Raw genomic sequence first — 22,100 nt, 5'->3', positions numbered from 1 at the left:
ACTGGGCTAAATCGTGCGTCTATGTTCTCTCTGGGGAGGAACCTATCCTTCCGCGGGGCTGTCCTATCCAGATCGCCCCACGGGGATTTCGGTACCTGGGGGTCTTCATTACCCTGGATGCGGAGGCCCGATATAATCAGAACTTGCTTCCCCCCCTCCAGCGCCTGAAGGAGGATGTCGCACGTTGGAGGCGCTTGCCGCTCTCGCCGCTCGGCCGGGCGGCATTGTTTAAGATGATGTCGCTGCCGCGTTTCCTGTACGCTCTGCAGAACACAATGGACGTCGTCCCGGCGCGCTACTTCCGCGAAGTAGAGAGTTTGCAGCGCCGCCTGTTCTGGGAGGGGAGACTGCGTATCGCTCTGGCGAAGCTGACGCTCCCGTGGTATGACGGGGGGATTGCCCTCCCGGATATCAAGCGGTATTATTGGGCCTCCCAGCTGGCTGCGATTAATCACGGCATGTACGGGCCCGCTCTAAACCCGGCCTTTGAAATGGATAAGATGTTACTGCCGGGTGGTGATTATAACCGTGCGCTTTACTCCAGCTCGCTCGACACACGTCTGACGGGGCCCACGCGTGTCATGGTACAAGTGTGGCACGCGGCTAATGTAGCGATGGGGTGGAAAGATCGTTTGACCCGGGCGTCGCCACTATACGCAGCTGAGCAGTTGGGCACCCTGTGGACTTCGAAGGGCTTCGAGAGGTGGGACATGATAGGCATCAGCAGGGTGGGTGATCTTTGGACTAGGGGGGGATTCAAAACGTTCGAGATGCTGCAGACGGAATTCCAGTTGCAGGACAGGGAGTACTTTCGGTATATGCAGATCCGTCATGCGCTGGGCTCCGTCTTCCCGGATGTTGCCTCCATCCCGGAGTATTCCCCTCTGGAGGACAGAGTGCTAGATGGACATGTACCGGAAATCACGATTTCACTAATCTATAAAAAACTTATTAATGACCGCGCGGGATTGCTAACTAACCTTCGTGAGGCATGGGTTGCTGATGGCTTGGAGCTGGACGACGAGGACTGGGTCTCTGCGGTGGCCTCCCCGAAAGAGGTGGCCATACCGGCCCGCCTTCGCTTCGTCCAGCTCAAGATACTCCATAGGGTCTACGTCACGGGGCCAAGGCTATTGCGTATGGGTTATGCTGTGGACGGGCTGTGTAAGCGTGGGTGTGGTTCCTTGGGGACCTTTCTTCATATTTTGTGGGACTGCCCGGAGGTGGAGCGATTCTGGCGTGGTGTGCATGAGGTCCTGCGGGTGGTTACGCGTGTGTCGCTGCCGCCTGAAGCGAGGAGATGCCTTCTGAATGTATGGGAACCAACCGACTACTCGGCGCCGCAGACGTGGTGGGTGACTCTGGGATACATGGTGGCCAAACGCGACATTGCCCAACTGTGGGGTTCCCAGAGGTCGCCGACCGTCTCGGCCTGGAAGGACAACATGGACTGGTGCATGTTTTGGGAAAAGGTGGTGTATGTTGCGAGAGGTAAGCCTGGGACATGGGTGAAAGTATGGGGCCCCTGGAACGCCTACCGCGGGGGAATCTGTACCCCGCCGTTATTGCCCGATCCGTCTCCGGCCCCGTCCCCTTAGCCGGTTTATCGCCCCGGTACCGGGCACTGAGTCCACCTAGTCCCTGTCCTGACCTTTTCCCCCCTTGATACTCCTATGGATTGGTAGGGTCCCCCTTCTAGGGGAGCACATGTTGCTGTTTCCGATTGTGGGTTGCCTTGTGGATTTGTTTTTTGTTGTTATTTATATCAAAAAGAAACCGTTATATGGGTTCCGGATGGTGTGGCTATCAACGCTGCTAACTCCTGTGCATTTCCCTTTGCCGCAGCATGTGCGCTATTGTTTGTACCATATGCTCCTTCTGTCTGCTAGCGGCCGGCCTGAAGGTTGTAGGCCTATCTGTGTATATTTTTTGAATTTTGTAATAAACGGTTTCAAAAAAAAAAAAAAAAAAAAATACTCACTGTCACTGAATGATGTCATCAGGGATGTCATTTGAGATGTCATGAGTGATGTCATGAGTGATGTCACTGACCATGTCATGAGTGATGTAATGTGTGAGGTCATAAGCAGTGCCTTGTGATGGCACGAGTTATAGTTAGCTTAGCATACTATAACTGTTGAATTTCTCTGGTTTTGTACAAGTGAAATGTTAGCCTAACTATAACGTCCCTGTAACCTTTGTTTCAGTGAATTTCTAAGGTTTTTTTAGTTATATTTTCTAACTATAACATCCTGTTACCTTTGTTTTTCTTCAGTGAATTTCTGTATTTCATAAAGTAGTAGTCGTGTTTGCAGAGTGGTGGAGAAAGGGGACGAGGTCTCTGACCAGCTCTCAGGAGTTCCACTGTATAGGACTTACATGAGGTACCAGGAGGGCTTCTTGGCCTGAGTGGTGGAGAAAGGGGGAGTGGCCTCCGAAGACCTCTGAGCAAACCCGCTGTATGGGACATTATAGAGGTAACAGGAGGGGTAGTTGGCCCCCAAGGAAGTCTTTGGGGCCAACTACCCCACCTGTTACCTCCAGTAAGTCCCACAGTCAGTCAATCAATCAAACAATCAATCATTTGTAAAGCGCACTACATACCCGGGAAGGTCTCAAGGCGCTGGGGTAGGGGCCACTACTGATCGAACAGCCAGCTTTTGAGCATCCTCCTGAAGGTCAGCAGGTCTTGGGTCTGTCGTAGGCTCAGTGGGAGGGTGTTCCATGTTTTGGCAGCGAGGTGGGAGAAGGATCTCCCGCCCGTGGTTGTTCTTCGGATGCGCGGGACGGTGGCTAGTGAGAGGTCGGCGGAGCATAACTGGCAGTTGGGGATGTAGAAGGAGAGATGTCTGTTGAGGTAGGCTGGGCCGGTCTTGTGGATTCCCTTGTTTGAGTGGATGAGGAGCTTGAAGGATATCCTCTTGCTGATGGGGAGCCAGTGCAGGTCCCTCAGGTGGGGGGTGATGTGGCCATGGCGTAGTACGTCGAGGATCAGTTTTGCCGAGGAGTTTTGGATGCGTTGTAGTTGGTTGATGAGCTTGGTCGGGGCTTTTGCGTAGAGAGCGTTTCCGTAGTCGAGTCTGCTGCTGACGAGGGCCTGAGTGATTGTCTTTCTTGTGTCTGTCGGGATCCATCTGTAGATCTTGCGGAGCATGCAGAGGGTGTTGAAGCAGGAGGAGGAGACGGAGTTGACCTGCTTGGTCATTGAAAGCGTTGAGTCGAGGATGATTCCCAGGTTGCGTGCGTGGTCGGTGGTTGTCGGGGCTGCTCCCAGTGCCGTCGGCCACCAGGAGTCGTCCCAGGTTGAAGGGTTGGTGGCGAGGATGAGGACCTCCGTCTTGTCCGAGTTCAGCTTCAGATGGCTGGTCTTCATCCAGTCAGCAACGGCCTTAATCCCTTCGTGGAGGTTGGCTTTGGCGGTGATGGGGTCCTTGGTGAGGGAAAGGATCAGTTGAGTGTTGTCGGCGTAGGAGATTATGTTGAGGTCGTGCTGTTGGGCGACGTGTGCGAGCGGGGCCATGTAAATGTTGAACAGTGTCGGGCTGAGGGAGGATCCTTGGGGTATGTCGCAGATGATCTCGTAGGCTTTGGACCGGAATGGAGGGAGGCAGACGCTCTGGGTTCTGCCAGAGAGGAAGGAAGTGGTCCATTCCAGAGCCTTGTCTCGGATCCCTGCGGCATGGAGGCGTGCGCATAGTGTACAATGGCAGACGGTGTCGAAGGCGGCGGAGAGGTCTAGGAGGATGAGTGCTGCGGTCTCGCCATTGTCAAGCAAGGTCCTGATGTCGTCGGTGGCGGTGATGAGGGCAGTCTCGGTGCTGTGGTTGCTGCGGAACCCTGACTGGGAAGGGTCCAGGATTCTGTTTTCTTTGCGGTATCGGGTTAGCTGTCTGTTGACGATTTTCTCGATGACCTTGGCCGGGAAGGGGAGCAGAGAGATGGGCCGGAAGTTCTTGAGGTCTCTTGGGTCCGCCTTGGTTTTTTTTAGTAGGGCGTTGATCTCGGCATGTTTCCAGCTCTCTGGGAAGGTTGCGGTCTCGAGGGAGAGATTGATGACGTTGCGCAGGTGGGGTGCGATGGAGCTGCTTGCTTTGTTGAAGACGTGGTGCGGGAAGGGATCTGACGGGGAGCCGGAGTGGATTGTGCTCATGGTCTTGATGGTGTCATCGATGCTCATGCTGACCCGGGCTAGCAGGGGGTCGTGGTCGATGGTGTGCGGAGGGCCCACACAGCAGGACAAGTTGTCAGAGGCCACGTCCCTTTCTCCACCTCTCTGCAAACGTGCCTCCTGGTGCACTACAAGTTGGGGGATGAAGTCCCTTTGGTTCCAGAGGGTCCTTGGGGTTTAACAAGTCCTCTAGTTACCTCCAGTAAGTACCACACAATGGATTTGCCGAGAGGTTTTCGTTGGCAACATCCTCTTTCTCCACCACTCTGCAAATGCGCCTCCTGGCACACTACTAGTTGGGGCAAGAAGTCTCCTAGGCTCTTCAAGGTGGTTGGGGACCAATTAGCTCTCCTGTTACCTCCAGTAAGACCCACACAGCTGCATTGCTGAGAGGTTCTCAGAGGCCATGCCCCCTTTCTCCACCACTCTGCAAATGGAGCTCCTGGTGCACTACAGCTTCAGGAATGAAATCCACTTTAGTCCAGAGGCCCTCAGGAGGCAAGAGGACCTTATCCCCCCCACAAGAAGTGAGCCAGGGGGCGCATTTGCAGGGTGGAGCTGAAAGGTTGCATGGCCTTTGACTCCCTCTCAGCAATCCCACTGTGTGGGGCTTACTGGAGGTAACTGGGAGGTCCCTCAGCAGCCAAGGGGACTTCATCTGTCAGATTTATACAAGAGGAACCAGGAGCTATATTTTGGCAGGTCCTGCACACGTGCTCCAATGCAATAGTAAGGATAACCAGTAGTGTACAGTTCCTAGGGGAAGAAAGGTCTTTTCTCAAAAGTGCCCGCACACACCCAAAGGATGTCATGCTTCATCATTGGGCCTTGCCCCTCATAGGGCCGGCGCAGCAATGCCCAATGGGCAGCTGAGATGGGGCTCTTTTGCGGAGATCTTTTGGATGAAGCTGTAGGGCGAGTGTGGGTGTGTGGGATTTAGGTAGTGCAGTGAGTGAGTGAGTGAGTCTAAAATATAATGTTCCTATAGGGCTAGTGTGGTGTGTAGGGTCGACATGTTTTGTGCCTTTATAGCCCCTAACAGGTCTGGTGGCACTTCATCAGGACTAACCCTGGGCGGAGTTCACAGAGTTGCACTATGCGTAGGTACGCAAAGTGAAAAAAAACAACTCAGCCGCGCTACGTGAGGCTCCGCGAGCGGCGGAGTAGGGTAGAAAAATGTTGTTCGTGGTGATTGCATAGTGCCGGAAGCTTGTCCACACTATGCATTGTGAACAGCACCATGCACAGCGCAAGCTTACCTTTTCTGCCGCTCGAGTAGATTTTTACTCAAGCGGCAGCTTTCTCAACGCGAACGGGTAGGTTCTCAACGCGAGCGGTCGCGAGCATACGCGACCACTCGCAATGAGAAACCTGACGCCCGCTTTGAGAAATCTCGCCAGGAGGTTTCTTTTCCACGCTCGCGCTCGCCAACTTGATGTTGGCGATCGCGAACGAGGAAAAATCTCGCCGGGAGGTGGGTTTTCCTCGTTCGCGCTCACCAACTTGATGTTGGTGAATGCGAGTGAGGAAGAAAACTTTGCTACGCTGCGCGAAGCAGATATTTTCGGATCTCCGCGAGCTCCACGTAACGCGGAGTGCGGGAAACTCCGCAAACTCTGCGGGCGGAGCGGAGTTCACTGCCCAGGCTTAATCAGGACCAAGGAGAACTAGAAATTGGGTAATTCTGGCACTACCGCTTGTCTGATTCAGTAGTAATCAGGCTAGTAAGCAGAAGCAGTTAGCAGCCCTAGGTTGGTTGATTCCTAGGTAAAAAGACCCAGGGGAAATGGGAAGGGAAATAAAAGGGAAACAAAACAAAGAGAACCAAGGTTTTGTTACATGACACTGTAAATAGTCAATCGTGCTACGGGTAATTGGAATTACAATTTAAACTAGACTAGATCACTGTGATACAGTGCAGTATCTGGTGCTGAAGGGAATCCTAAAAACAACAGTGGTTTTGTCGGTGATGATGATTCCAAACTAGCGTGGATGGATCTATCAAGGATTGTGAGACAATTCATTATTGGTGTGTGAATAAACAAAGTGACATTATAGATTCATGCCCCATGCGTCAAACATTGGGTAAAACAAGCCTTCTTTAAGAGCTAATAGCATATATGCTGTTTCAGGCAACCATATAATACAAGGTACACGTAAAAAATTGGGAGCACAATCACTCACGCAAGTAACCGGCACATTCATTGTGGGCGTGAATAGTTTTCAGGGCATAGGCGAAGGTGGCTAGACAATCAATCTTGCAAATTATAAACACATCCATTGGAAGCATGGCTTGTTTTCAGGGCATCGGCGAAAGTGGCTAGACAGGGGCCCCGCCCTCTGTGGTAGTATTACCTTTACAATGTACCGATCCCATTAGGGGAGTGTTATGACTGCACAATGTAGTTATCTGAGTTAAAGAGTGACAGCGGTGGCCATGGTCCACCGTGTCAATGACCAACAGGCTGAACAAACACTCACCCCTAGGGATCGGGGCTTTTTGCTGATGGGTTTAGCAGAGCACCTCGTTGTTCTGTGTCTGAGGAGAAAATACATAGTTAAAAACTGAAAGAGATTTCTCTTACCGGGGTTGAAAAGGTTTTTACACACACATGAGCAAACTTCCATACACACGCAGGGAAGCAGTACAACTAGCGTCTGTCGTACCCTTGCTCTGGGACCCGTCGTTCCTGCTTCCGGGTCTGCTATTTTTAACTCAGCGTGGTGTGTCAGGTATGAGTGGAAGCCTAGCAAGTTAACCTCGGTGGCCATCTTGGGGGGGGGGGATGTTATCAAACCGACACTGTGTGCCCAAACACGGGTAAGATTGATGTTTCTCACACAGGTCCAGGATATGAGTGGCACAATGGGGACGCTATGCATATCACAGAAAGTGTCTACCCAAATGTGTCATGTTGCTGGCATGTGGGGGCTCAATTCCAGTGACGTGACGTCAACAAAACTTTATTGACCAGTGAAATTGTTTCAGAACAAGTTAAGTAACTGAGTGTATTTTTGCGGGGGCACATGGTTATAGCTTGCCTCGAGTGTAGGTAATCATCGTGGTGGGCATGACAGAGATATTAATATAACGATTTGCCCATAACGATTGAGAAATCAAAAGCCTCCAGTGAACCCTGCTCTTCGACGGAAAACCTATATGAGAGAGCATCAAGAAAGGGAATGCCTCTATAGATGTGTTGCTCTCCTGGGTTTTTTTGTAGGGGGGAGTGATGGGGCCTCACCTGGGGCCGCATATAAGGCCCAAAGGGTCGTGGGAGTAGGTGGTGCCTGTTTGTGAAGGAATATTTTTATTCCTATTCATTTGCATCAGTGGTGAGGTAGAAGGTTGTGTGATCTCACCCTGAGCAGCAGATATGCAATTATGCAAATCTACAAACTGGCCTCTTAGTGGTATGTTTTTTAGCAATAGGATGTTAGATGCTAATTGGTATCAGAAGGTAGATCAGGGGCGGTTAAGTTCAACCTACGGAATGTCGTCATTGAGGCCTTGTGTATGTGATGAGAGCTTAAAGACCCAATTTTGCTCTTTTCTAAAGAGGGCGCTTTTGATATTCGGGGAAAGGCTTCCAAAATCATCCAGTATAAGTCATTGGAGGTGTGGTTGTCCAATCAGGGTGTGGTTGTGTTAAACAAAGTGCACACTCATCTTTGTGTTTTTTTTTTTACATCTTATGTTGCTCCGGTGTTCTGTCACTCTGGTTTTTGCTGGGCGAGTAGTCATGCCTATGTATTGCAATTGACAGGGACATGTTATCAGGTAGATACAGTTGAGTGTGATGCAGTTAGTGTGTTTGTTCTGGCACCACGTCAGAGTATTGGTTAATGTGATTGATTTTGTGGCCTTTGTGAGTGGGCAGACCACACACTGTCCACAAGGGTAATGGCCCACTACTGGATGTAGGTTCCACAGGGTATTCTGCGGCAGAGGAGTTGATTTTTTGGGCCTAGCCATGTGGCCCCCCCATTCCCTTGACCATTGGGGGCCCTGGAGACCTCATCCCCAGGGCCAGGCTCATTTTTTATTTTTTCAATAAAATGAAAAGGGAGGGGGTCACACGGCCCCCCTCCAGGGCCAATTTTAGCCCCGGGGACCCCATCCTCTGGGGCCAGCCTTTATAAATTAATTTTAATAATCAAAGGGAGGGGGGTGAGTGCGCCCTCCCGGGCCGAACCCCATCCCCTGGGTCCGGCCCCTTTTTTAATTTATTTTATCTGTAAAAAAGGGAGGGGGCCATGTGGCTTCAGTATTTTCAGAGGTGTATGTTGTTTAATACAGCGGCATATCTTCTACTTATTTGTGTAAGTTGATATCAGCCTTGAAGAATATTTTCCCAAGAAGTTCAACATACAATTTGAACAGTCTGGGAGCAAGGATGAAACCTTGAGGTACACCAAAAGGGAAAGCCAAAGGGGCAGTTTTGATGCATCGTGTCTAGTAGGAAAGGAAGAGCTTGAACCAATGTAGGATTGTAAAGTTTATGCCCAATCCATTTTGTAGAGGATGGAAGAGGATGTTGTGTTCAATAGTATTAAATGCCGCAAATAAGTCAAGAGTACCAGCAAGCAGTGTTCAACATCATCAAAGAATCTAAGGAAGTTATCTGATATTTTGATTATAGAGGTTTCAGCTCTATGCTCAGCCAGGTTGTCCAATGTGAAATTTTCATTTTAAATCGCTACACATTTGTTGGTGATTTTTGCCAGTAATACAGTGATGGGGCAGTAGGTGTTAAATTTATACTCATCACCTTTTGTTTTCTTTATGAGCAGGCAGGCATGTACCACTTTGAGCTCGCCTGGAAAAATACATTGAGCAGGATAGGAGTTAATGGTGTAATTCTATATTGGAAGGAGACATCTGCATGCTCATTTGAAAGTTATGGAGGCAAGGGGTCTACAAAGTAAGATGAGAGCTTCATAATGGACACTGCTGTCTTTAGATCATCGTCTGAGATAGTACTAAAGTAGTACCATGTGTCTGAGGGTGCTTTCCTGTACTGATAAGATAAGTCTCATATTTGGGTGCTAGCCAGCCTACACCTTCACTGATCTGATGTTTTGTTGTAGTGTGGCTATTTTATCGAGGCTTTATATTAGAGTTGAGGCTGGAATTTTGTCTTGGTTTGTTCTTGATCAATGTGGAAAAGCTCTTGATCTCTTATGAGCAGTTCACAGATTGGTCCTAAGAAAATGGGACTTACTCTAAAACAGGAGTTTGTTAAGCTTTCTTTTCCTTATTGAGGGAAGAGTGATTAGAGGAAGATGAAGTTTATCTCAATCCTTGATATGAATATAATGACTTTTGTTGTTCACTGATTTCAGCATTGAATTAGCGTACAGATGTTGTTGGTTTTGGGTTTTTCTAGATTTTGACTTGGGCAAATATGTTGAAGAGCTCAACTAACTTTTCAGTATTGCTGTGTAACAGAGCAGAGGGGCAGTGTTTGAAGAATTGATGTTTCGGACGCTTCTAATCATTGAGTCAAGTGGATTTTGATTGATACTTTCTAGATCAATAAATAATTGTTGACACCGTCTCAGCATGAGTATGTCGAGGCAAAGTGTGTCAAAAAAAATCATAGATCATGTGATAGTGGTCTGATCTGTCTGAGGAGATAGGGTTATATATCAGAAGATGGCTTTTTTTGGAAGTCACCAAATCATGTGTGGCATCTTCAGGATGAATAGAAAAGTTGCAGTGCTTAATAAGGTTGTTGTGTAGGAGGAATGGATTTAGGTGATCCAGTATTTGTTCTCTGGAAGGTTGTGGCCAAACAATACCATTTGTTTGCAGGAGAAAGCAGTTGGGTTATCCTAAACTCAATACTTCATCCATAAAAAGGCTATTTCTTCCAGGTGTGTGGTACACGATATGAAGTTTGCATTTCAAGTGTGGCAGTATAAACTGAGAGGGCTTGGAACATTCCTGTAGATAAACAGAATAGATGATGGAATAAGACATGGATTCATTTTAGATTATTGCTACTCCAGTTTCAATCTTGTTAGTTCTGTCCAGGTAAGATTCTGTATTAGGAAGGCAGTAAGATGTAAATGAGAAGAGTGAATGAAGAGGAGAACCAGATTGCTCATATTGCAAGTATGGGTACGTTATGTATCAGATCAAAGAGGAGATAGAACCAACATTTGAGATGGTAGATATGTAATTAAAATGCATCCAATGGGGAAATGTATAGCATAAATTGAAAGGTTTAAATGTGGATTTCTGGTGCATATTGATGTAATATAAGGTCTGCTAGAGAGTGGTCTGGAGATGGTAGGGATGGAATAAAACTAGTGTAAGAGGGTTTTTTGTTGTGCATTCTGTTGTACTTATGATTGATATTTTTCATAGCCATATTGTAAGGAGATGGGTAGAATCTTCCTTGAGGTTAAGGGAAGTGTTGTTAAGGGAGGTTTTAATTTCAGGTGTCTCAGAGGTGCATGTGAGGGCTTCATATATGTTCTCTTGTATGACTTATATCTCTATGGTATACAGAGAGCAGCATCCTTAGGATGTGGTAAGGGAGCAGATTGAGATATTGTTTTAAGCTTAGGATATTGCTTTGAAGATTATTTATATGTCCCTTATCGAATTTAGCTTATGGGGCATGTTAGCCAGTTCATCCCTATATGACACTGAGGACGAGGAGAGTGAAAGAATGTCTAGATGAATTGGGTGTTGGGAGATGGAGTAATTTGAAAGTTTATGATTGTTGATGGGTTCTGTGTATGGTGCAACGGTAATCTTCCCATCAGAGGGCATGATTCACAAATGTAAACTTAGACCAAAAGTCTAAGTTTAGACCTGAATTATAACTTTACTACTAGTAAAGTTAGACCAAAAGTCTAACTTTACTACTACTAAAGTTAGACTTTTGGTCTAGGTTAGACTTTTGGTCTAAACTTAGACCAAAAGTCTAACTTTAGTAGTAGAAAAGTTAGACTTTAGGTCTAAACTTAGACTTCAGGTCTAAACTTAGACTTTACCTTTGTGAATCAGGCCCACAGCAGTGAATGGACCATTGTGGTGATGGCATGTAGTGATAGCATAATGGGTTTCAAAAGGTTTAAGGGTAGCATAGTACCAATTATGTCAAAATTAAGAATAGTTGAAGGGAAGTGATTTAAAATCTCCAGAGTGGAAGGGTGATATTGCGCATTGCCTGAGAAGTTAAAGACTTAAGTGCCAAGACCATCCCCTACTTGCATAGCACTCCAAGAGTTTTGTATAATGCCGATATTGTGGATGGGATTTTCAGTCATGCTATTGTTCATTTGTTACATGTCAGTGGCAGTAGTAGTGGTATTCTAGTTGGAGATAGAGAAGGTTCTGAGAGAGCTATTTTGTCTATTATTTGTGTCAGTCTTGAGATCTTTCAATTTGTTAAAAATGGTACTGAAAATGTGGAGATTTATATCAGAAGATTGAAGCTCAATCTTACCATTGTTAAATAGTCTGGTATTGAGTTAGCAGGCTTAGTTCCCAAAAGTATTAGTTGTATGTTTCTTATCGAATGGGATGTTGTAATTATTAGGGCGAAAAAGTACCTGGCCCCACCTGGATTTCAGATGTAAAAATCAACGGGTTGGTTTTGACAATGATGAGCCTTAAACTGCAGTACTTACCTGTTTGCAGGAGTTCAGGAATAGTTACAAGAGCATCATTTTCGAAAGTTCTTTTCCATTTTGATAAACTAATCTAGCAGGCTCTATAATCTCAGAATGGCTATTCCGGGGAACAGCTGGGATTGCTAGATCGGTCCTGCTAATCCGGGCAGTCAGCACTTGCATGCAGCAATGGGGTACACTGCCCTCATCTACTCAGAGCACCCAATGAGAGTGAACACCAGTGAAAACTACTCTGCACTCACCCGGTCTTCATCTTTGCCGATGCATTCTCACTGAAAATCATTTTTCATGGAATATTTTATACTCCGAATTTCCTCTGTTTAGGGTGTTTATTCAACCTACGTTACGTCAACATATATTCTCGTTCAAAAAAGCTGTCCTCTATTTGTCTACCTCCGAACCCTTAAGATTCCTGCTTTACAGAATAATAATTCCTTCTATTTTCTGTTTATTATTTATGATTGTTTATTATTGCTACACAGAAAAGGGAATCCCCTTCATGTGTGTTAATTGAGAAAAGTGGCATCTTTTCAAGACAGAACAAAATATAGGCTTTACAGGTAGTCACATATAAGGAGGTTGAAGGGTAAATACGGTGTATATATTTTGCCTCATCCAAGAAACCCATTTCCTCGTTAAGGCCCTAGCGGCATAGATTTAACCTAAAAAAACATTTCAATGTGCGAGCACTTTTTTCTTCCCAGTGTCTCTGCAGGGCTTCATCTGCCAAAATTACTCACATAGCTTCCTGCAGAGAAAGCTGCTTCAGTATTTCAGCACATAAGGCTTTCCTTCCTTTAATTAAATGTCTATGAATGATTTGTTTTTTGGTTAAAAAAAAGTACAGTTATTGGATTCACACATGAGATTAATGTTTCCAATAACATGTTATTGGCTTTGTGACTAGAACTGGTGCACAGCATTGACTGCATCGTAGTTAACATCTACAAAATAGTATTTTGAACAATAATTAAAACGTGTTACAAAAACACGTATGGTTATGAAACCAAATATATGATAGTTTAGGAATGTTATATAATCAATAATCACAACTAGTACCAAAATAAACTTTTAACAAGCATTTATAAATCTATTTCTTTTTGCACTTTGTTCTAGATTTTTCTTTACTTTGTAGTTGCGAAAAACTTTTTTGCCATCGAATTCAGTATATATTTAGCCCATTACGTCCATGATAGGAAAGCCCTGGTAAGGTGACGTTGGGGATGTTTAGTGGACTATTGCATGTTATTAAAAGAAGACATATGAACAAAGCACTTGAAATTGTTCCTTTAATTGCTGGATATTCTTAAACACAAATGAATCCCCCGTCACAACGGATGTTGCTGCAATAGTGAACATCAGTGCACTGCTCTGAGAATGTTAACCATTCAAGCCTGTGAAATATTATATTTTATTCTGAAGTCTCTTAAATTACCTTATTTATGCCTTCTCTCCTCTTTTTATGTGCACACTTCTCTAACTACTCAGAAACCCCTGCCTGTGCTGTGCAGGCGAAATAACTAAGTGGGAGTCAGGAAAAGGACAGAGAGGTTAAGAGAGCTTTAGGAGATACATAGGGCAAAGACCCCAGTGCCCCGCACTGTGAGACAAGGCAAAAAGAAAGTGTCAGAATGCATAGTCGACAGTGATAAACATGAAATACAGAAAGACGAAAATATTGACTGGTAAGTATATCTGTGTAACAACTCTACATACAAATACCTTAATGATATATATCTTCAAGGTATGTAGATGTTGAGTTAAGACTAGTAAATCTACACCTACCTATATGCACTTATCTCCTCAATATTTTTGCCTTCAATATTTAGGTTTTTATATTGTGGTAAAGCGATATTTACCTTACACTATTCCAGGTTTCAACCCTGTGAACCAGTCATTACTGATGTTGAGAGTGCCGCTGAAGGAGTGTAAATCACCTGTATTCAGTCTTCTAATGTTAGCTACCACATGCTTAGAACTTTTCAAATGTAAAAAATAAGCACAAAGAACTCCCACCTTGGTCGCAGCCCACCCTAAACGAAAGCCAACTAGGCCTCTCTCCACAACACTTTTTTTGACTTAGCCTCTGTAGGGAAGCTATCTTCCTCGGTTTGGGTCTTCTTTACAGTTAAGCTGAATGGTTGCAGTAAACTGGTGTATCATGGGATACTAGGCAAACATCATGATGTCAGGGCCAATTGGCCCATATGAAAAACAAGCATCCACTCCTATGGGAGGAGCATCCTATAAAGATGGGGGTTGTTCACACCGAAGGACCCCATCCGATTAAAGGAGGTGATCATGATAAAGAAGATGTTGTCAGTCAGAAAGCCACTTTTAGCGAGCATTAAGCACCAGCAGCAATCTCTGCTTTGCGCAAGATAAAGGGGGATGTTGCTGTCACCCCAAAGGGTCCAAGCAGCCTACCTCCTTGAGGTGGTATCATCAGCTACATCTCAAAGAAAACCACTATAATGGCTATGTTCATCAAGAATGCACCATACCGCCTAACCCATAATCTATTCCACCTATGGAAGAGCATCTGGCTAAAATGGTAGCACTTCACCTTCTCCCCCTATTGTGGTAGAAAAAGAGGTGTTCTGGAATTTTAGGCACTCTGTCCAAAATGGAAACTTACAACCAAGACATATTTCTCAACTATTACTGTGCCACAGCCCAACCGTGAAATGCTGGGACCGGTTGCTAATACAATGAGGAAAAGCGCTGTGTAAACTATACATCTTACTACTCGCTCATTGCACTCTGGGTTTTTCTCCAGTGGGAAAGCTGTTACTTCCTCCCACAGATTGAGATTTTTACAAGGCATTTGGCATGGAATATATATTGCAAAGAGTCAAGTTGGCCCATTGTTGCAACTGCCGCTGGTTTATTTGTGTAAATGGAAGAAACCTTTACTAATGTTAACAAAGAAGCGCCTGGTTTGGTCAAAACCTTACTCATTCGTCTGGATTCAAATACCGGGATGAAACAAAAGATAGTTTTCTCCACTATAATGGATTATATGGTATAAACATGATCACTCTACTTTAACTTCCTTTTCTGCTCAGATGTCTCTATTTATAAGAATTGGATCATCAAGAACGTGTCTTTATATGAATATGAAGAAATACAACTTTGAGGGCAAAAAAAAACCTGAAGTACTGTGACATACAGGAAACTCAGGAGCAGACAAAGTCAACTATGGTAATGTAGAAGATGGCATAGGTGTACTTGTATGATTAAGCAGGATCTCCATTAGATCAAGACCATTTATCTACTGGCAAGGCTCCTCAGCACTTCAGGTATGCCTGCTGCCAGCAGATCTTCTGAGCAGGTTTTCAGTGCAGCTGGGGCAATCCTCATGGTCAGAAGAACCACTCTGTCTCTCAAAATGTGGAAAACTCATAAATAATGATAGCAAAGTAAAGCAGAGTGTCTCAACAAATGCAAAGTGACGCATTTGTACTTACTTTCAAATGCAAAAGGTATTATGACTTTAAGTTCGAAGGTGCTCAGTGTGCCCAGGGTAACACACCGTTTAGTGCAACATTTAGTGTTGATATACCCCCAAAAGAACACTTAGGCCCTGATTACGAGTTTAGGTGTTAATTATCACCCCTGATAAATAACAATACATTGGGGTACGTTATTTATCAGGTGCCATAAATAACATCTATTAACATGTGGATTTTCGTGTTTAACACATCAAAATTCACATGGTACATTACATACTGTGCACATTTCCCCTCTTACATTTTGGTAGGTTTCCCCGACAAAAGGTAATGAAGTGTTAGGTATTTAACATATCCAATGATTATCGGATGTGTTAACTACCTTTTAACTGGTAATTCCGGGCTGTATGTAAAGATGGGTTTACACACAGGTCGGAATATAATGAGCTACTCATAATCAGACCCATAGTGTAGGGTGGCAAGTAGAATTGTAGGTCAGGTGAGAATGGATTATGCCACAGTTACCCTATGTTATGGCCGGAACAAAGTGCAGCCCCAAACAACATTTTGAGCAAAAGCAGGAATGCAGCACATGCATGTTCACCCTGTTGACTCTCTAGAAATTGTGACTGCTTTCCCACAAGAGTTCAAGAACTCACAAGAACAGACAAAATCTTGAGCTCACCTATTTGTAGAAACAAAGCCCAAGCTATGACATATAGCTCACCTCAAGGAAGCAGCTCGTTGAATCTCAATGTGGAGCTTGCGGTTTTCTTGCATCCTGGTCTTTTGCTTCATCCTTGATGACATCCATACTTCCTGGCATCAGCAACTCAGTGAAGGCAACCTGCAAAACAAGAAAAGTAACACTCAGGTTAGTGCTCCGAACCTTAACACTTGAAATGTGTTCTTTACTCATCGCTTTGTGTTACTTTGCGTCAAAGGGGGCACTACTTGTACGGATCAGTGCAGACACCCATAGGTTTTGGTGCAAAGCCCAATCTCCTAACTTAGCCAGACAATGCCTTGCATGGAAAACTGATGCATCCTTGAATCAGGTGTTATCAAAGGGAAATACATTCATTTCTTCTAGAAACATGAATTGCATATTTGCTGAAGTGCCCCTAACATGTTCTATCCATTGGATCCTTTTGAGTTTATATAGGCATAAGAATGTTTACAGGAAGGTTATACTTCATTACAAAGCCCATGCTAGACAGCACAAACCTACCTCTGTAGCATGGTGCAAGGCTATGCATTGCACATGGAAGCCTAATTAGAGTGACAGTGCAGTGGATGACAGCAGCAGCAGGCCAATCATGATAGACATGGCTCTATGTTTTACCCCTTGCGCACTGCAACTCAGCAAACTACATGAAAAAATAGTTAATCAAGCTCCTCAATTTAGGCTTGTAAGGGTGGCCCATTCATCCCTTGGGAAAAACCCATGCATCAACGGCTACCTACAAGTGTTGGAGTTTATTGCAAGCCCTGCTTAGATGAGAAGCAGGGAGAGGTTTGGGCTTGGGCAGAGCTGAGTAAGGTGGCATCTATTCTTTAGGTACTACTACTTAGATGCTCATTACGGGTTAAGGGCTAGAATCTAATGCCTGTGCCATCACAAGTTTCCACAGGATCAGGATTGGTAAATTGTGTGATAATTATCGGACCTTTGCTATTTTCCCCTAATAAATACCGGCAGGTCAAACCTGCTGAAATGTAATGGGGAAAAAGGCCTAGAAAAAGGGTAAAACATGTGGAATTCACTATGTAAAAAAAGATTCCACATGTTATGCCTAATATTTCTGTTGAACATTTGGAATATGAGATGTTAGGATGTGTTATATACTTCTGACAAAGTTGTAATCAGGGCCTCACTAGTAACTTCAGATGAGAGAGAGTAGTGCAGAACTATCACAAATGAAAGGTATCTCTGTGGCAGAGCTTGGGAACATGGCGGCCCGCTAGACAGCTGGCCGGGAGCTGCTCTCCACTGACCATCAAAACCGTGAAGCCTCACCAACTTTAGTCATGCCAATGTGCTAGCGCAGGCATCCGATTTTCTAGTTTTCTGCCGTACAGTATCTCCTATGTTACTTCTTACACAGCTGTCTGCCATATTAGACTGTTGCTCCTGCTCGGGCCACGAGGCGTGCATTTTTCCCACCCCACCTGCATCAAAGAGCACACTGCACATCGAAAAGCGCCTTTTATATTCGGCCTAATTTTCATCTACCGCGCCGTGGTAATTGTTTTGGTGGCTGTCTGCTGTGTCTGTGCTGTGTCTGTCGTGGCTGCACCTCCCTCGTGTTTGGATGTGTGTGGGCTCAGGTTTGGCGTTCTTTAGCGCTGCTAGCATGCTCGGTGAGTCTCGAGCAGCGCGTCGCACCCTGCCCCGACCTATTGACTCAGGTTCTTGTTCCTGGGTCGTTCTTGGCAGAGTCAGCACACACGGCTTCCTGGAGGAGCCCCAGGGAGGCAGCTGTAAGCTTGCTAGTCGCAGGCTACCTGTCCTGGAGGTTCAGGAAGAAGATAGACCTATAGACTGCCAGTTTAAGGATCCAAACCAGGTAAAAGAAGGTAGGCTGAAGCTTGGTACGGGCCCCACGTATATGGATTTAGTACTTCAACCACCTGTGGGTAAAATACATGTTACTAAAGGGAGGGAATCATTAGTTTTCTTTGCCTACTAATCCTGACCCTGATAGTGAGGCAATACTTGGCAGATGGTATAAACTGAGTTGCAGCACTTTTCTTGGTAGGGAATCCACCCCCCAACCAGATCTGCAAACTAGGTAAACTCCAGGGCCTCCATTGTGTAGAAATAACAATAAAAAACCCTCAGGGAAGCAAGAGAAAGTCATTCCTTTAAAAGAGAGAAAGAAAAGATCAGTCCCAGTAGCTCCAAGAGTGACTCCCTCACTTAGGTCATACTTCAAATTAAATCTACAGTGCATTGTGGAATCTACAGAGCAGACAGCAACCCCATCAGGAAACCCTTTGCTACCACACCTAGGCATACCTATTCTAAACAGGTTCTCGGCTTTAAGCAATCCTGCACCAGTATCTGAAACCCCTGAGTTGGAGGGGGGGAAGACCTGACATCAAGTAAATCTCTGAAGGGGGGTACTAAGGTCACCCCAGGCTTGGACTTGGTTCAAGGGTTGTTGAGTCAGCTCTCATTAGAGATTAAGGAGCGCTTTTCTCCCTCAGAAACCAATCAGAAGAGAATTCAAGACACGTGTAGCAGCCTGAAGGAAAATCTCTCAGCACTAGCAGAGTGTATGGAAGAGTTGGAGAATAAGGTGCTCGAGCTGGGGTCAGACTTGAAAGATAATGCCCAGAAAGTGGTTATGCTTAAGCTAAGAGAGAAGGATCTACCTGACAGGTTGGAAAGGCTGGAGAACAACTCCAGAATAAATAACATCAGGATTCTTGACATACAGGAGGGGTTGGAAGGGGATAATGTTAAAGCTTTTGTCATTGATATCCTGACTAAAGCCTTTCCGCAAATTGCCTCCTCTTCTGTCTGGGAAGCAGAAATCCAACAGGTGCACCGGGACCCTTTCAAAACTAATCCTGGTTGGAAGAAGCCCAGTAAAATCCTGGTGCATACTCCCTTAAGGAACAGCTACTGGAGGCAGCCCTTAAACATAAGACCATTCAGGCTCAGGGCATATCATTGAAAATAAGGTCTGACATTTCACGTGTGACAGAAGACAGAAGGTGGGAGTTGGGCAAGCGGATTGATCCCTTGAAGGAAATGGGCGCCCAAGTGCAGTTAAGGTTTCCTGCTTTCCTAAAAGTGATGTGGGCCAGCAAAATGTATAACTTTCGATCTCCAGAGGAAACAGACAGCTTTCTGACACATAACAAGCCATCAGCTAGCTAAAATACTTATTCTCCGTGCGGTGAGAGCCTAGTGTCCTGTTGTACGACACTAGTCTGTGGATTGGTGGATAGCAGCTGGGATTGGCATTGCCAATAGGTAGTCAGGGAGGGTTGCCAGGGGAGGAGATGGGGAGGCAGGGCATGAGTGGTGGTGGGGAGCCTCGGGGAAACAAAAAGGAAAAATTGTCCTCATTTCATATAACCGTAATCAATAGATGCAGTTTGACCAGGGTATGTGACGATGGGGGATAGGGCGGGCCCTATGAGAGCGGAATGTCTAGAGATATTGTGTTGAAATGTGAACTACCCTCACCTGGTCTGGGAGAAATGCTTGCCTGATGAGGAGCTGAAAACCTTATGGCAAGTACATTAAGATATGCTTTACCTGTTGATTAAATCTGCTGCACTAAGGAGTAATCACTTTTTCACACTCCACAGGATATATTGGTCCCCAATCAAGCTGTCTACAATAAGGAGTAGTGGTGAAGCCAGCTGTACAAGATGGGGTTCCCAGGATGCGATGCCATACACATGTTTGCTACCTGTTCACTGCTAAAGGAGTTCTGGGGCAATGTGGGTAAGAACTTCTCAGATGCATTGGGTAAAGAAGTGGAGGTAAGTCCCACTGTAATCCTCTTTAGTAATGTCTTGTCGCCTGAGGGATGGACGACCTCTCTGGGCTGCAGAACAAACTTGTATCTTATTTGACTTTCTTAGCAAGAAAGGAACTTTGTAAGAACTGGCGCCAGGTGGCAGCTCCTACATGGAGAAGTTGGTGGAACTTAGTAAGATATTACAGGGACCTAGAACAAAAGGTAAATGGCTATAGGAAAAGAACTGAGCTTGGGTTATTTTGGAAGTTTTTAGATCCTGAATAGCGAGTCGTGGTTGGAATAATGCATCCAAGGATTACACCTCTTGGTCAGCCCATGAAGTGCTGCGCGGGCTGGGTCTCGTGAGAACATCAGCTGAGTTTGGACCCCCAAGATATAAGCAGTTGGGACGGACTAGACCAAGAGGATGCTTATTCTATGGAGGTTATACGAGGACAAAAGAAAAGAAAAAAATTGAAAGGTATATTGAGGTTCAAGTTACAAAGGGGGCTCATGGTCATGATCAGAATAATAACACTGATTAAAATTAGGTGGGTGGGTAGCTTGGCAAGGGCTCATGTAGAGACAGAGAGAGTAGATGGTAGAGTTTCTTGGCTCTTGGTGATGGGCCATATTTGGCCCACTAACAGTAAATTGACCCACTCTGCTTTACCTTGGATGTTATTTATTAACAAAGAGTACCTTTAAAGCTAACTAATCAAATAATAGAGGGAGAGACTATTATGTATAATACAACAAAACATATTTAATAAAATACCTATTCTCCCATGCCACCCGCACCAGACCCACCTCCTGCGTTAACCTTGAAAATAGTTTACATTTTCTCCAGCTCAGCCCATCCACAGTACCAACAGACTCACCCCAGAAACCTAAGAAATGCACAAAGCTATTCTACCTCTTTCTTAGCTCATTTACACCCACACCAACCACAACTGACCCACCCAGATCTCTGCCAAACAAGAGCCAACAAACAAAAAAGGGCCATGGAAAACTTAGCAAAATAGCCCTCTCCGGGGTCTCAATGCTCTCAGGGAACCTTCTGGAAGATGCTCTCTGTGGGTGTAGGGGAAATAGGCTGTATGTTGTTGTTGTGGGAGGTGTGGGGTGACGTTGTTCAATGTCCTGCAGTGGCTTTGGTGTTGAGCTGCCAGCTGGGACTTGTTTGGAGCTACTGCCACTGCCTCCATCTCCTCCAGGTCTACTAGCCTGAAGCCACTCTGTATTTTCTTTCTGGCACAGCTAAGCAGTTACATTCCTACAGGCCTTGGCCATGCTTCTTCCTCTCCTTCTAAGCTTCCTGGCCTCAGGAGGTAGCAGTAGGCAGGTCTAAGGAGAAAAGCAAAATGTACTGATTTGTAGATAGTTCACACTGCAAGCATATGATGTGTGCTCTTCATCATAGGGTCATGGGAATAATTTAATTCTGCCTTCTTAGGATTTTATTATGCATGGTTAGTATTTTAAGTAATTTCTATTAATGTATCGACTACATGCATAAGTAAAAAAAGTTTTTAAAGTTTTTTAATTCAATCATATAAAATATGATATCAAATGCATTGATTAGGTGAAACCAGATGCCATTAAGGTGTATTTCAAATTTGACTGAGCTGCATAATTATCCTGCACACAAACAAATATGGCACATTAAGTTATGTGGTTCATCACAACAATGGGCAACCAATCCAGAACCTGAGGAAGTGAAATCTATGTAAAAAACAAGGGGTTCAGGTAAGAAATAGCAGTTACAAAATCAATAAGTGTAAAAAATACCACAAAAATAGAGAACCTACACAATAATTCAAAAAAGCATGGTAAATTATTATTGTGAACAGATGAAGCAGGACATAAATAGGACATACAAAAGAAACCCATACATGGTTGGTGCTTAGCATATCACACAACAAAAACACTTTAGACAATGCATAGTATGTTAAAAGCAAACAAAATATTGGCATTGGAACAATAAACCTTTAAAATAATCCATAAATCAAAAATAGGAAATCGAGGGTTTTAATCCATTCCCAAGTGCCAGAAGTGTTTATGGTGTTTCAAACTCACCAAGTGAAAGGGTCATCATCAGGACATAGACAATTATTGAACAAACCATAGAATCTGAAAAAAATATATAGAGAGCACCCTAGTTTGCACAAACATAATAGTTAAAGAAGACCAAAACTCAAAGTAAGAATGACGCTACTTACATCCAGGCAATATATGAATATGCTTACTTGACTATGCCCAGAACAAATCAGGCCAACAAGAGGCCAAAGTGGAGAACAAGTTTCCCTATAAGGAATAGATAATTCCATAAATCTCAGTGAG

Source organism: Triturus cristatus, chromosome 6 (assembly GCF_964204655.1).
Source record: "Triturus cristatus chromosome 6, aTriCri1.1, whole genome shotgun sequence".
Lineage (NCBI taxonomy): Eukaryota > Metazoa > Chordata > Amphibia > Caudata > Salamandridae > Triturus > Triturus cristatus.
Note: the sequence above shows the minus strand (reverse complement) of the source record.